Source organism: Mobula hypostoma, chromosome 2 (genome assembly GCF_963921235.1).
Source record: "Mobula hypostoma chromosome 2, sMobHyp1.1, whole genome shotgun sequence".
Lineage (NCBI taxonomy): Eukaryota > Metazoa > Chordata > Chondrichthyes > Myliobatiformes > Myliobatidae > Mobula > Mobula hypostoma.
The window spans coordinates 74,673,907-74,686,489 of NC_086098.1; the positions used below are offsets into that span (position 1 = coordinate 74,673,907).

General features: G+C 39.9%; 1 protein-coding gene across 2 annotated transcripts in view; it reads right to left on the minus strand.

The window, feature by feature from the left end:
- Window positions 1–12,583, minus strand: part of mcph1 (microcephalin 1) — a 292,116-nt gene that overhangs the window by 52,938 nt on the left and 226,595 nt on the right. The window lies entirely within an intron of this gene.

The following is a 12,583-nucleotide window of genomic DNA, read 5'->3' on the forward strand; positions in this document are numbered from 1 at the left end:
TTTGTTTGCTTGCTTATTTATTTTTTGTATTTGCACCATTTGTAGTCTTTTGCACACTGGGTGAATACCCAAGCTGTTGCAGTCTTTCATTGATTCTATTATGGTTATTATTCTATTATTATTCTAAAATGATTCTCAGGGTTGTATATAGTGGCATTTATATACTTTGATAATAAATTTTCTTTGAACTTTGCAAGAGGCAGCATGGTTTTATATTCAGCCAGCTCCATTGTGGAACAAACCTCCTAACCATCGAGGACATCTGCAAGAATGATATCACAGGAAGGCAACATCCATCATCTGGGACCCCCATCATCTGACCATGCCACCTTCTCAATGCTGGCATCAGGCAGGAGATACAGGAGCTTGAAGACCTACACATTAAGGTTCAGTAACAGCTTCTTTCCCACTGCTATCAGGTTCTTGAATCCATCTCAAAAACCCTAATGTTACCTCAGACTGCATGTTTTTCCCTTCTATCTCAATCTTGCATGAGTGTTATGTTTATTTTGCTGTTTACCTTGCACACATGTACATTATGAATAATTTATGTTAATTTAAGTTTATGCTAACTTACATTTGCCATTTCTTGTAATATAGTCATTGAGCTCCACAGCACGCAAACAGGCCCTTTGACCCATCTAGTATGCACTGAGCTATTTAATCTGCCTAGTCCCATCGACCTTTTCCTGGAACACAGCCCTCCATACCCCTCCTGTCAATGTACCGTACTATTCTGCAAAAAGCTAATTTTCATGGCATTTATAACCTGTGTACACTCAGATGACACTTTATTAGGTACACGTGGTGTAGTCTTCTGCTCCTGGAGCCCAAACACTTCAAGGTTCAATGCGTTGTGTGTTCAGAGATGCTTTTTGCATACCGCTGATGTAACATAGATAGAACATAGAATAGTACAGCACAGTACAGGCCCTTCGGCCCACAATGTTGTGCCAACCCTCAAACCCTGCCTCCCATATAAGCCCCCACCTTAGATTCCTCCATATACCTGTCTAGTAGTCTCTTAAACTTCACTAGTGTATCTGCCTCCACCACTGACTCAGGCAGTGCATTTCACACACCAACCACTCTCTGAGTAAAAAACCTTACTCTAATATCCCCCTTGAACTTCCCACCCCTTACCTTAAAGCCATGTCCTCTTGTATTGAGCAGTGGTGCCCTGGGGAAGAGGCGCTGGCTATCCACGCTATCTATTCCACTTATTATCTTGTACAGCTCTATCATGTCTCCTCTCATCCTCCTTCTCTCCAAAGAGTAAAGCCCTAGCTCCCTTAATCTCTGATCATAATGCATACTTTCTAAACCAGGCAGCATCCTGGTAAATCTCCTCTGTACCCTTTCCAATGCTTCCACATCCTTCCTATAGTGAGGTGACCAGAAATGGAATCTTTTCCAACAGCTTTCCCACCACAGACGTAAAGCTCACTGGTCTATAATTACCCGGACTATCCCTACTACCTTTTTTGAATAAGGGAACAAAATTCGCCTCCCTCCAATCCTCCGGTACCATTCCCGTGGACAACGAGGATATAAAGATCCTAGCCAGAGGCTCAGCAATCTCTTCTCTCGCCTCGTGGAGCAGCCTGGGGAATATTCCGTCAGGCCCCGGGGACTTATCTGTCCTAATGTATTTTAACAACTCCAACACCTCCTCTCCCTTAATATCAGCATGCTCCAGAACATCACCCTCAGTCATATTGTCCTCACCATCATCAAGTTCCCGCTCATTGGTGAATACCGAAGAGAAGTATTCATTGAGGACCTCGCTCACTTCCACAGCCTCCAGGCACATCTTCCCACCTTTATCTCTAATCGGTCCTACCTTCACTCCTGTCATCCTTTTTTTCTTCACATAATTGAAGAATGCCTTGGGGTTTTCCTTTACCCTACTCACCAAGGCCTTCTCATGCCCCCTTCTTGCTCTTCTCAGCCCCTTCTTAAGCTCCTTTCTTGCTTCCCTATATTCCTCAATAGACCCATCCGATCCTTGCTTCCTAAACCTCATGTATGCTGCCTTCTTCCTCCTGACTAGATTTTCCACCTCACTTGTCACCCATGGTTCCTTCACCCTACCATTCTTTATCTTCCTCACCGGGACAAATTTATCCCTAACATCCCGCAAGAGATCTCTAAACATCGACCACATGTCCATAGTACATTTCCCTGCAAAAACATCATCCCAATTCACACCCGCAAGTTCTAGCCTTATAGCCTCATAATTTGCCTTTCCCCAATTAAAAATTTTCCTGTCGTCTTTGATTCTATCCTTTTCCATGATAATTATAAAGGCCAGGGAGCGATTGTCACTGTCCCCCACATGTTCACCCACTGAGAGATCTGTGACCTGACCTGGTTCATTACCTAGTACTAGATCTAGTATGGCTTTCCCCCTGGTCGGCCTGTCCACATACTGTGACAGGAATCCATCCTGGATACACACTTAACAAATTCTGCCCCATCTAAACCTTTGGAACTAATCAGGTGCCAATCAATATTAGGGAAGTTAAAGTCACCCATGATAACAACCCTGTTATTTTTGCACCTTTCCAAAATCTGCCTCCCAATCTGCTCCTCTGTATCTCTGCTGCTACCAGGGGGCCTATAGAATACCCCCAGTAGAGTAACTGCTCCCTTCCTGTTTCTGACTTCCACTCATATTGACTCAAAAGAGGATCCTGCTACATTACCCACCCTTTCTGTAGCTGTAATAGTATCCCTGACCAGTAATGCCATCCCTCCACCCCTTTTTCCGCCCTCTCTATCCCTTTTAAAGCACTGAAATCCAGGAATATTGAGAATCCATTCCTGCCCTGGTGCCAGCCAAGTCTCTGTAATGGCCACTACATCATAATTCCATGTATGTATCCAAGCTCTCAGTACATCACCTTTGTTCCTGATGCTTCTTGCATTGAGGTACACACATTTCAGCCCTTCTACCTTACTGTCTTTACACCGTTTATTCTGCTTCTCTTTCCTCAAAGCCTCTCTGTATGTTAGATCTGGCTTTACTCCATGCACTTCTTTCACTGCTCTATCGCTCTGGGTCCCATCCCCCTCGCAAATTAGTTTAAACCCTCCAGAACCATGCTAGCAAACCTACCTGCAAGGATATTGCTCTCCCTGGAGTTTAGGTGCAACCCATCCAATCTGTACAGGTCCCACCTTCCCCAGAAGAGATCCCAATGATCTAAAAATCTAAAACCCTGCTCCCTGCACCAACTCCTCAGCCTCATCCAATTCTTACCATCTCTGTCATGTAGCACTGGCAGCAATCCTGAGAACGTCACCCTTGAGGTCCTGTTCTTCAGTCTTCTGCCTAATTCCCGAAACTCACACTTCAGGACCTCATCCCTCTTCCTGCCTATGTTGTTGGTCCCAACATGTATCACGACTTCTGGTTGTTTTCCCTCTCGTACCAGGATGTCGTGCACCAGGTCAGAGACATTCCGGACCCTGGCACCCGGGAGGCAACAAACCATGCGGGTGTCCTTCTCACGTCCACAAAATCTCCTGTCTGCTCCCCTGACTATAGAGTCTCCAATGACGACAGCTCTCCTCTTCTCCGTCCCACCCTTCTGCACCACAGGGTCAGACTCAGTGCCAGAGGCCCTGCCACCGTGGCTCACACCTGGTCGGTCGTCCCCGCCAACAGTATCCAGGACGGTAAACTTATTATCCAGGGGAATGGCTACAGGGGTGCTCTGCACTACCTGTCTGCTCACCTTTGCTTTCCCCCCTCTGACTGTCACCCAACGACCTGCTTTCGACAGCCTAGGTGTGACTACCTCCCTGTAGCTCTCATCTATGACTGCCTCATTCTCCCTTATGAGTCGAAGGTCATCCAGCTGTTGCTCCAGATTCCTTACACGGTCTTCCAGATCGCCCAGCCGTATGCACTTCTGGCAGATGTGACTCTGCGGGAGAGGGGCGTTTCCCCAAGACTGCCACATCTCACATGAGAGGCACATCACCGTCTCAGGAGACATTGTAAAAACTAACTGGGCGTTAGCTTGTCCTCCGCCTCTTCTCGTCAAAGCCTCTCCGAGTCAAAGCCTCAAAGCTCCCCTCCTTCACTGGCCCACTCACGCACTGGAATAAACACGTGCTTATTTGAGTTACTGTCGCCTTCCTGTCAGCTTGATCCAGTCTGGCCATTCTCTTTTGACTGGAAAGTAATTTTTGAATACAGAACTGCCACTCACAGGATCTTTTTTGCTCTTCGCACTACTCTCTGTAAACTCCAGAGACTATATGCATGAAAATCCCAGGAGATCAGCAGTTTCTGAGGTACTCAAAATTACTCAGATCACATTTCTTCCCCATTCTGATGTTTGGTTTGAACAACATCTGAACCTCTTGACCATGTCGACGAGACTTCCGGTAGCGCTCATGGAGTGAAGTCGCGTTCTTGACTCGCTCCATTACCTCTGAGTTTTTTTCTCTATGGTCAGCTATACTTTAATTAACCATTAAGGCATCAACTCTTACAATACTTTGAATTAAACTGAATTCTCCGACAACTGGATGGAACTTAGATCTGTTATGTCTAAGAACGAGAAAGACGGCAAGGATGGTAAACCTCCGGTTAAACCGAAAGCTACGGATCTCCCCCCGATTGAATCACCGGTGACTTTGAAAGCGATATCGGAGTTAATTCAGAGGGAAATTTCAACCTCTGTTAGGGAGATGATTCGTACAGAAATTGCAGGCCCTGTTAAAGACCTGATTCATACGGAAATCTCAACTAATTTCCAGAAAATTGCCGGTTTAATTGATAAGATGCAAACATGTATTGCGGAACATCAGTCGGCTATATCTGATCTTCAAAAATTCGCGCAACAAAGTGAGCTTAAGATGGGGAAAATCGAAGAAACAATTAATGTAATGAAGAAGAAACTTGACTTTTTGACTTTTAAAAACTCTGACTTGGAATCTAGAATGCGACGGCAGAATTTACGAATGATTGGCGTGAGGGAAGCCGCTGAAGGTAACAACCCCATGAAATATTTCTCCCAACTTTTAAAAGATGCATTCCCTACTGTATTTCCTGACCAACCACCGCTACTGGATCGTGTTCACAGAATCCCATCATACTCGTCTAGGTCAGATAGACCTAGGCATGTTATTTTACGTTTTCATTACTTTCAAGACAAGGAGAGACTGTTTCGATTTGCTCGATCTAAAGGTTTCATTGATTTTTCGGATCTTAAGTTCCGATTCGTGGAAGATTTCAGTAAACCAATCTGGGACCAACGGGTCCGTTACAGATCCGTGATGTCGGAATTCTATAAGAGGGATTTAAGACCAGCGCTGCTGTACCCTGCACGTCTAAGGATTCGCATGTCAGATGGAGCCCTTCGTTTTTTTGATTCTCCATCGGATGCCCAGAGTTATCTGGATCAACTTTCATCTCCAACATCTTAATTGCTTTCTTTTTAATTTTCTCCGTCGATCGGAGGCTGTGAATTGGTTGGTTTTAACTTTTCTGTGCCCTATTTGGGCAGAAAAGTTTACTTTCGATTTCTTAATATGGCTACTAAACTTTCTTTTTAACTGCGTCATTTCTTTCTTTTCCCAGGGGATTCTGGGTGGTTACTTCCCTTTTGTCATCTTACGTATTTCCTGTGCGGCCTTAAATTTTGTAGTTTTTGTTTAAATTTTATTCTGTTTTGCTTTTTATAATCACTTTATGTTAATAATCCTATTTTTTTTGTTGCTGTGTCTATTCATGAGTTTGAGGTTTATTGTGGTTTTTTTTTAATATATATTTTCCGGCTTTTGTTCTGTTCTGTGTGTATTCTAATTGAGCTAACTTTTTTTTACTTATTTTTTTACTGTTTTACAATTAGCTGATCCTTTTCATATTTATACCTTTTTTTTAGGGAGCGTATACGGGAAGTCATGGGGGTAGTTTTAGCGCTTGCTTCTTTCTGGCGGGTCTGCTTTAGATTTTGCCTTGGGGTCTTGGGCTGGGGGGTGGCGGGAGGGGCTTCACGTTTTAGTTTGTTTTTCTTTGGGCTATATACATTATTGAAGTACTGGTTGCGTCCTTTTCCCCGGTATCTTTTGTATGTTCTGTTCCCTCTCCGGGTTTGTGGGTCGCGCCTATTGTCAATCCTCCCTGTTGTGGGTTGACTTTAGGATTTATGGAGTCTATTATTAATTTTGTCTCCTGGAATACTAATGGTCTTAATCATCCTATTAAAAGAAAAAAAGTTTTTAAAGTGTTCCGGAGACTTAAAGCACAAATTTTATTTTTACAAGAGACCCATGTACGGAGGGGGGACAGACTACGTTTTTTCAAATTCTGGAAGGGACAACAATTTCATTCGAACTCCAATGCTAAGATTCGAGGCGTCTCTATTTTTATAGATTCCTCAGTTACTTTTATACAACAGGATATTATCTCTGATCCGAATGGTAGATTTTTATTGGTTAGTGGTTTACTATTTAATAAAAAAGTAGTTTTGGTTAATGTTTATGCTCCTAATATGGATTGTCCGGAATTTTATAAATCATTGTTTGATCAGTTTCCGAATTTGAACGAGTTTTCATTGATTTGGGGCGGAGATCTTAATACCTGTTTATCTCCAGCTTTGGACCGTTCAGCTCCTTTACGGACTTTACCTAATAAATCTGCAAATTTGATTAATTTTTTCCTTACTGATTCTGGGTCGACGGATATTTGGCGTTTTCTGCATCCTCAGGAAAAAGATTTTTCCTTTTTTTCACATGTTCATCATTCCTATTCAAGAATTGATTATTTTTTTATTGATTCTCGTCTCATTCCTTCAGTGATTAAATGTGATTATGATTCTATAACCATTTCGGATCATGCTCCACTTAAGCTTTCTATTAAAATTATGGCCAATATACCAAACAATAGACAATGGCGTTTTAATTCGCTGTTGCTTCAGGACTCGGACTTTGTTAATTTTATGAATGAACAGATTGAGCTTTTTTTTATAATTAACCATACAGAAGATATTTCGGTTAACACTCTTTGGGACACTTTTAAAGCCTATATTCGGGGTCAGATTATTTCGTATTCCGTTGCTTTGAGGAAGAAACAGAAGCAGGAGGAGATGGCAATTGTGGACAAGATTAAAGAAATTGATAAGAAATATGTTATGGCTCCTTCTGAGGAGCTATACAAACAAAGAACTGAACTTCAAATGGAACACAGTTTACTACTCTCGTCCTCGATTGTAAACCAATTAAAGAAAACAAGAAGTGATTTTTATGTTCACAGTGATAAAATTGGCAAGCTGCTGGCTAATCAATTGAAATCTAATTATGTTAAATCTCAAATCAATCAGATTTATAACCAAAATGATCGATTGATATTGGATCATGTGGGGATTAATCAAACCTTTTGTGATTTTTATTCTTCTTTATATCAATCAGAGTCTCCTCGAGATTCTAAATATATGAATGATTTTCTAGATAAGTTAGACTTTCCTCAGATTTCACAGGATATGTCTTCTTTATTAGATACTTCCATTACAATGGATGAGATTAAGAATGTTATTTTTTCTATGAATCTGGGGAAAGCTCCTGGCCCTGATGGGTTTACCGTTGAATTTTATAAATGTTTTGCTTCTTTATTGATTCCCTGGCTCTATAAGGTTTTTGAGGCTTCTTTGAAACTTGGTAAACTTCCGGAATCTTTTAATAGAGCATCAATTTCTTTAATACTAAAGAAGGATAAAGACCCTGCTCAATGTGCATCTTATAGACCAATATCTTTATTAAATGTTGATTCTAAAGTCTTTTCTAAGTTATTAGCAAATAGACTAGAAAAAGTACTTCCTTCTATTATTTCGGAAGACCAAACGGGTTTTATTAAAGGTCGTTACTCTTTTTATAATATTCGTACATTGTTAAATATCGTTTATACTCCCTCACAAAATGTTCCTGAGTGTGTTATTTCTTTAGATGCCGAGAAAGCTTTTGATAGAGTAGAATGGCCTTATTTATTTAAGGTGCTTGAAATGTTTAATTTTAGCCTGAAATTTATATCCTGGATTAAACTGTTATATCACTCCCCTGTAGCCTCGGTTCGTACTAACTCTTTAAACTCACCTTTTTTTCCTCTCTTTCGTGGTACTCGACAAGGCTGTCCTCTTAGTCCCCTATTATTTGATATTGCATTAGAACCTCTTGCAATTGCTATTCGAGAATCTTCAAATATTACTGGGATAACTCGGGGATTAAAGTCCCATAAATTATCACTCTATGCTGATGATTTACTTTTATATATTTCTAATCCTGAGAGATCTATTCCTGCTGTCTTAGAGTTATTAGCACAATTTGGTCTTTTCTCAGGTTATAAATTAAATCTTAGTAAGAGTGAACTTTTTCCGATTAATAAACATCTTTCCTTATATTATAAATTTCCATTTAAATTGATTAATAATTACCTTTCATATCTTGGGATTAAAATTACTTGTAAACATAAAGATTTATTTAAGACTAACTTTTTACCATTAATAGACCATATTACTCAACTTTCATCTAAATGGTTTCCTTTATATTTAACTTTGATTGGTCGTATTAATGCAGTTAAAATGTTTTTTTTGCCAAAATTTTTATATGTGTTTCAGGCATTACCAATTTTCGTTCCTAAATCTTTTTTTGATAAAGTCGACTCTAAAATTTCTTCATTTATTTGGCAGAATAAGAATCCGAGACTGGGTAAAATACATCTACAGAAAGCTAAGAGAGATGGAGGTTTAGCATTACCTAACTTTAGATTTTATTATTGGGCTATTAATATTCGACATATGAAATTTTGGTTACTTGACCGGGATATACTATCTATTCCTAAATGGGTAGCATTGGAATTACAATCTGTTCAGGGTTATACACTTGGTTCTATTTTAGGTTCATCTCTTCCTTTTGATTCGAAACGCCTTAAGCAGGTCTCTAACCCGATCGTTAAATATGCTTTGCGTATTTGGTTTCAATTCAGAAAATTTTTTGATCTTAATCAATTCGGGTTAGCGATTCCTATTTTAGGTAACATATTTTTTCCTCCCTCTTTTACGGATCGCGCTTTTCAAACTTGGAAGACTAAGGGTATTTTACGGTTTTTGGATTTATTTTTAGATGGTTCCCTTATGTCTTTTGAACAATTATCTAATAAATATAACCTATCAAGAATACATTTTTTTAGATATTTACAAGTTAGAAATTTTCTAAGTACTATACTTCCTTCCTTTCCAATGCTTCCTCCTATATATATTTTAGATTCGATAATTAACCTTAATCCATGTCAGAAAGGTGCATCGGCTATGATTTATAATATTATTATGAAACTCAGGAAAGCTCCATTTGATAAGATTAGGGTAGATTGGGAACAGGAATTGGGGCTTACCATTTCTGTGGATGATTGGGGGCAGATTTTACAATTAGTTAATACTTCCTCTATTTGTGCTAAACATTCCCTAATTCAATTTAAAGTGGTGCATAGAGCACATATGTCCAAAGATAAGTTAGCGCGTTTTTACTCGCATATTAATCCTTTCTGTGATAGATGTTCGGGGCAGATAGCCTCTTTAACTCATATGTTTTGGTCTTGCCCTACTTTGGAAACTTTTTGGAGAGATATTTTCAATATTATTTCTAAGGTATTAAATATAGATATCTCTCCTCACCCTATTACTGCTATCTTTGGACTACCTAAAATTTCTAGTAATCTTTCCCCTTCAGCCCGTAGAATGATTGCATTTCTTACTTTAATGGCGAAAAGATGTATTTTACAACATTGGAAAGAGCTTAATGCTCCAACTACCTTTTTTTGGTTTTCTCAGACGATTTTATGTTTGAATCTGGAGAAAATTAGAAGTAACCTTCATGATTCTTCATTTAAATTTGAACAGATTTGGGGACCTTTTATTCGATATTTTCATTTAATGTAATATTTACCCTTCTTGTTTTTTTTTTCACTGTTTTAATGGAGGTCGGGATTGAGGACGTGATTTTAAGTTTAACTCTGTTTGGTTTCAAGTTAGCCCATTGCTTTGCTTTGCTTTTAGTTAGTTGCACGGTGGGTTTTTTTTTTGGGGTTTTTTTTTTCTTTTTTTCTATTGATATATATAAAATCTAGTATACTATTATGTTATTTTGGTTTCTTATGCTTAAATTACATTGTTTGTAGTATTTTCTTTTTGGTATTGTTATCTTTTGGAATTTTATTATACTTTAACATTGTATTAATGTTTATATGGCTTACCTTTTTTGTATACTTACTCAATAAAAAGATTTAAAAAGAAAGAAAGAAAGACCATGTCGACATACGTGCATTAATGAGCAGTTGTACAGGTGTACCTAATAAAGTGATGACTGAGTATATATTTATGACAAAAATAAATGAGAACCAGGTTTTCCCCAAGCTACTGGAGAAGAGGAAAGTAATACTGATGAGTAGGAGGGACAAAAACGTGACAGATTATACTAAGTCAGAAAAGGGGATACATGAGATGGAAGAGTGGAGAATGAAGCTTGTTTCCACACAGTCCCTTTGAAATGAACAAACTATGAAGGGGAGAGAGAGTTTATTTTTAACTTGCCCCCAGGGAGTACAGCTCTCAGGATAGCTTCTGCTGTCCAGCACTGAGGTTCAAAGAGTCCCATGATTGTGCTGTAAAAGGAATAGTTCCAACGTTGATGAAGCTGATGGAATCTCCAGCTGGTTTAAATTATCACTGCCGGAAGATCAGCTCCGATCAAGACGAAGAAATGGGTCTGAAGTACGAGCGCTGATGCCGGAGTTTGGAGCAGTAAGCATTAATTTTTCACAAGAAGTAACCTTGCTATTCTATCTGACTCTGAGACCAGCAACTTCAACAATCTGTCAATTACCCTCCTATGCTCTACACCTAATAATTCTATTCCCCATTGCCAAATTTGCAACATTCAACTATTACCTGACAGAGATGAGGAGAAACTGCTTTTCCCAAAGAGTAGTGAATTTGTGGAATTCTCTGCCCAGCGAAGCAGTATAGAGTACTTTATTAAGCGCCTTTAAGACCACAAGACCATAAGATAGAGGAGCAGAATTAGGCCATTTGGCCCATCGAGTCTGATCTGCCACTACATCATGGCTGATCCATTTGTCCTCTCGGCGTCAATCTTCTCCCCATATCCCTTTATGCTCTGACTAATCAAGAATCTATCAATCTCTGCCTTAAATATACATATAGACTTGGCCTCCACAGTTGTCTGTGGCAACGAATTCCACAGATTCACTACTCTCTAGCTAAAGAAATTCCTCCTCAACTCCATTCTAAAAGGACACCCCTCTGTTTTGAGGCTATATCCTCCGGTCTTTGAAACTCCACCATAGGAAACACCGTCTCCACGTCCACTCTATCAAGGCCCTTCACCATTTGATAGGTTTCAATTAGGTCACCCCTCATTCTTCTGAATTCCAGTGAATACAGAACATCAAATGGTCTTCATATGACAAGCCGTTTAATCCTGGAATCACTTTCGTGAACCTGCTTTGAACCCTCTCCAGTTTCAGCACATAAGAGGCCAAAAATTGCTCACAAAACTCCACACCAGTGCTTTATAAAGTTTCAACATTACTTCCTTGTAACATATCCTTAAGACACACAGACAGACTTTTGCATAGCAGGGGAAGTTAAGAGTTATAGGAAAAAGGCAGGTAGAATGAGCTGAGTCTTATTGAATGGTGGAACAGACTTGACGGGCTGGATGGCTGACTTCTGTTCTGAGTTAGGATATTCTTTTGAACTGTTGTGCTTACTCCTTTTTTTTCTCCTTTCTCCTTGGAACTTTACCTGTAGTCCTCCGATTCACCCCATTTGCTGGTTCTCAGCCACAGCCTTTGACAGACAATGAGCTGAGGTGGGTTGGGATGTGTGATGGCACCTACGGTGATTTATTGTTGGAGAAGAGACAGGGAGTTAGAGGTTCTGCTCAGGATCAAGAAAAGTGCTGGAGGTTTTGAACCATATACAGGTGTCCCCCGCTTTTTGAACGTTCGCTTTACGACACCTCGCTGTTATGAAAGACCTACATTAGTTACCTGTTTTCGCTAACAGAAGGTGTATTCACTGTTACGAAAAAAGGCAGCGCGCGCCCCGAGCAGCTAAGCTCCTCCCCCGGAACTGCATTCTAGCTGGCAATGCTTAAACACGTGTCTGTGATCATCTGTGCTTTATGTCGATTTATTTTGAGCTTCCATTAGCAAGGTGAGTTCTAAGGTATCGGAAAAGCATAAAAGAGCTCGTAAGGGTGTTACACTTAGCGTAAAACTAGACATAATTAAGCGTTTCGATCGTGGTGAATGAAGTAAGGACAAAGTGAGTTTGGCTTGTGGAAGTTGACGAAGATGATTTTGAAGAGGTTTTGGCATCCCATGACCAAGAACTGACAGATGAAGAGCTGATGGAATTGGAAGAGGAAAGGATAACAATCGAAACCGAATGCAGTAGCGAATGGACCAAAAGTGAAGTCGTCCAGGAACTGAACATGAAGCAACTGTGTGAGATTTTCGCTGCAATTGACAACAATGGTTGCAGAAAAGTAC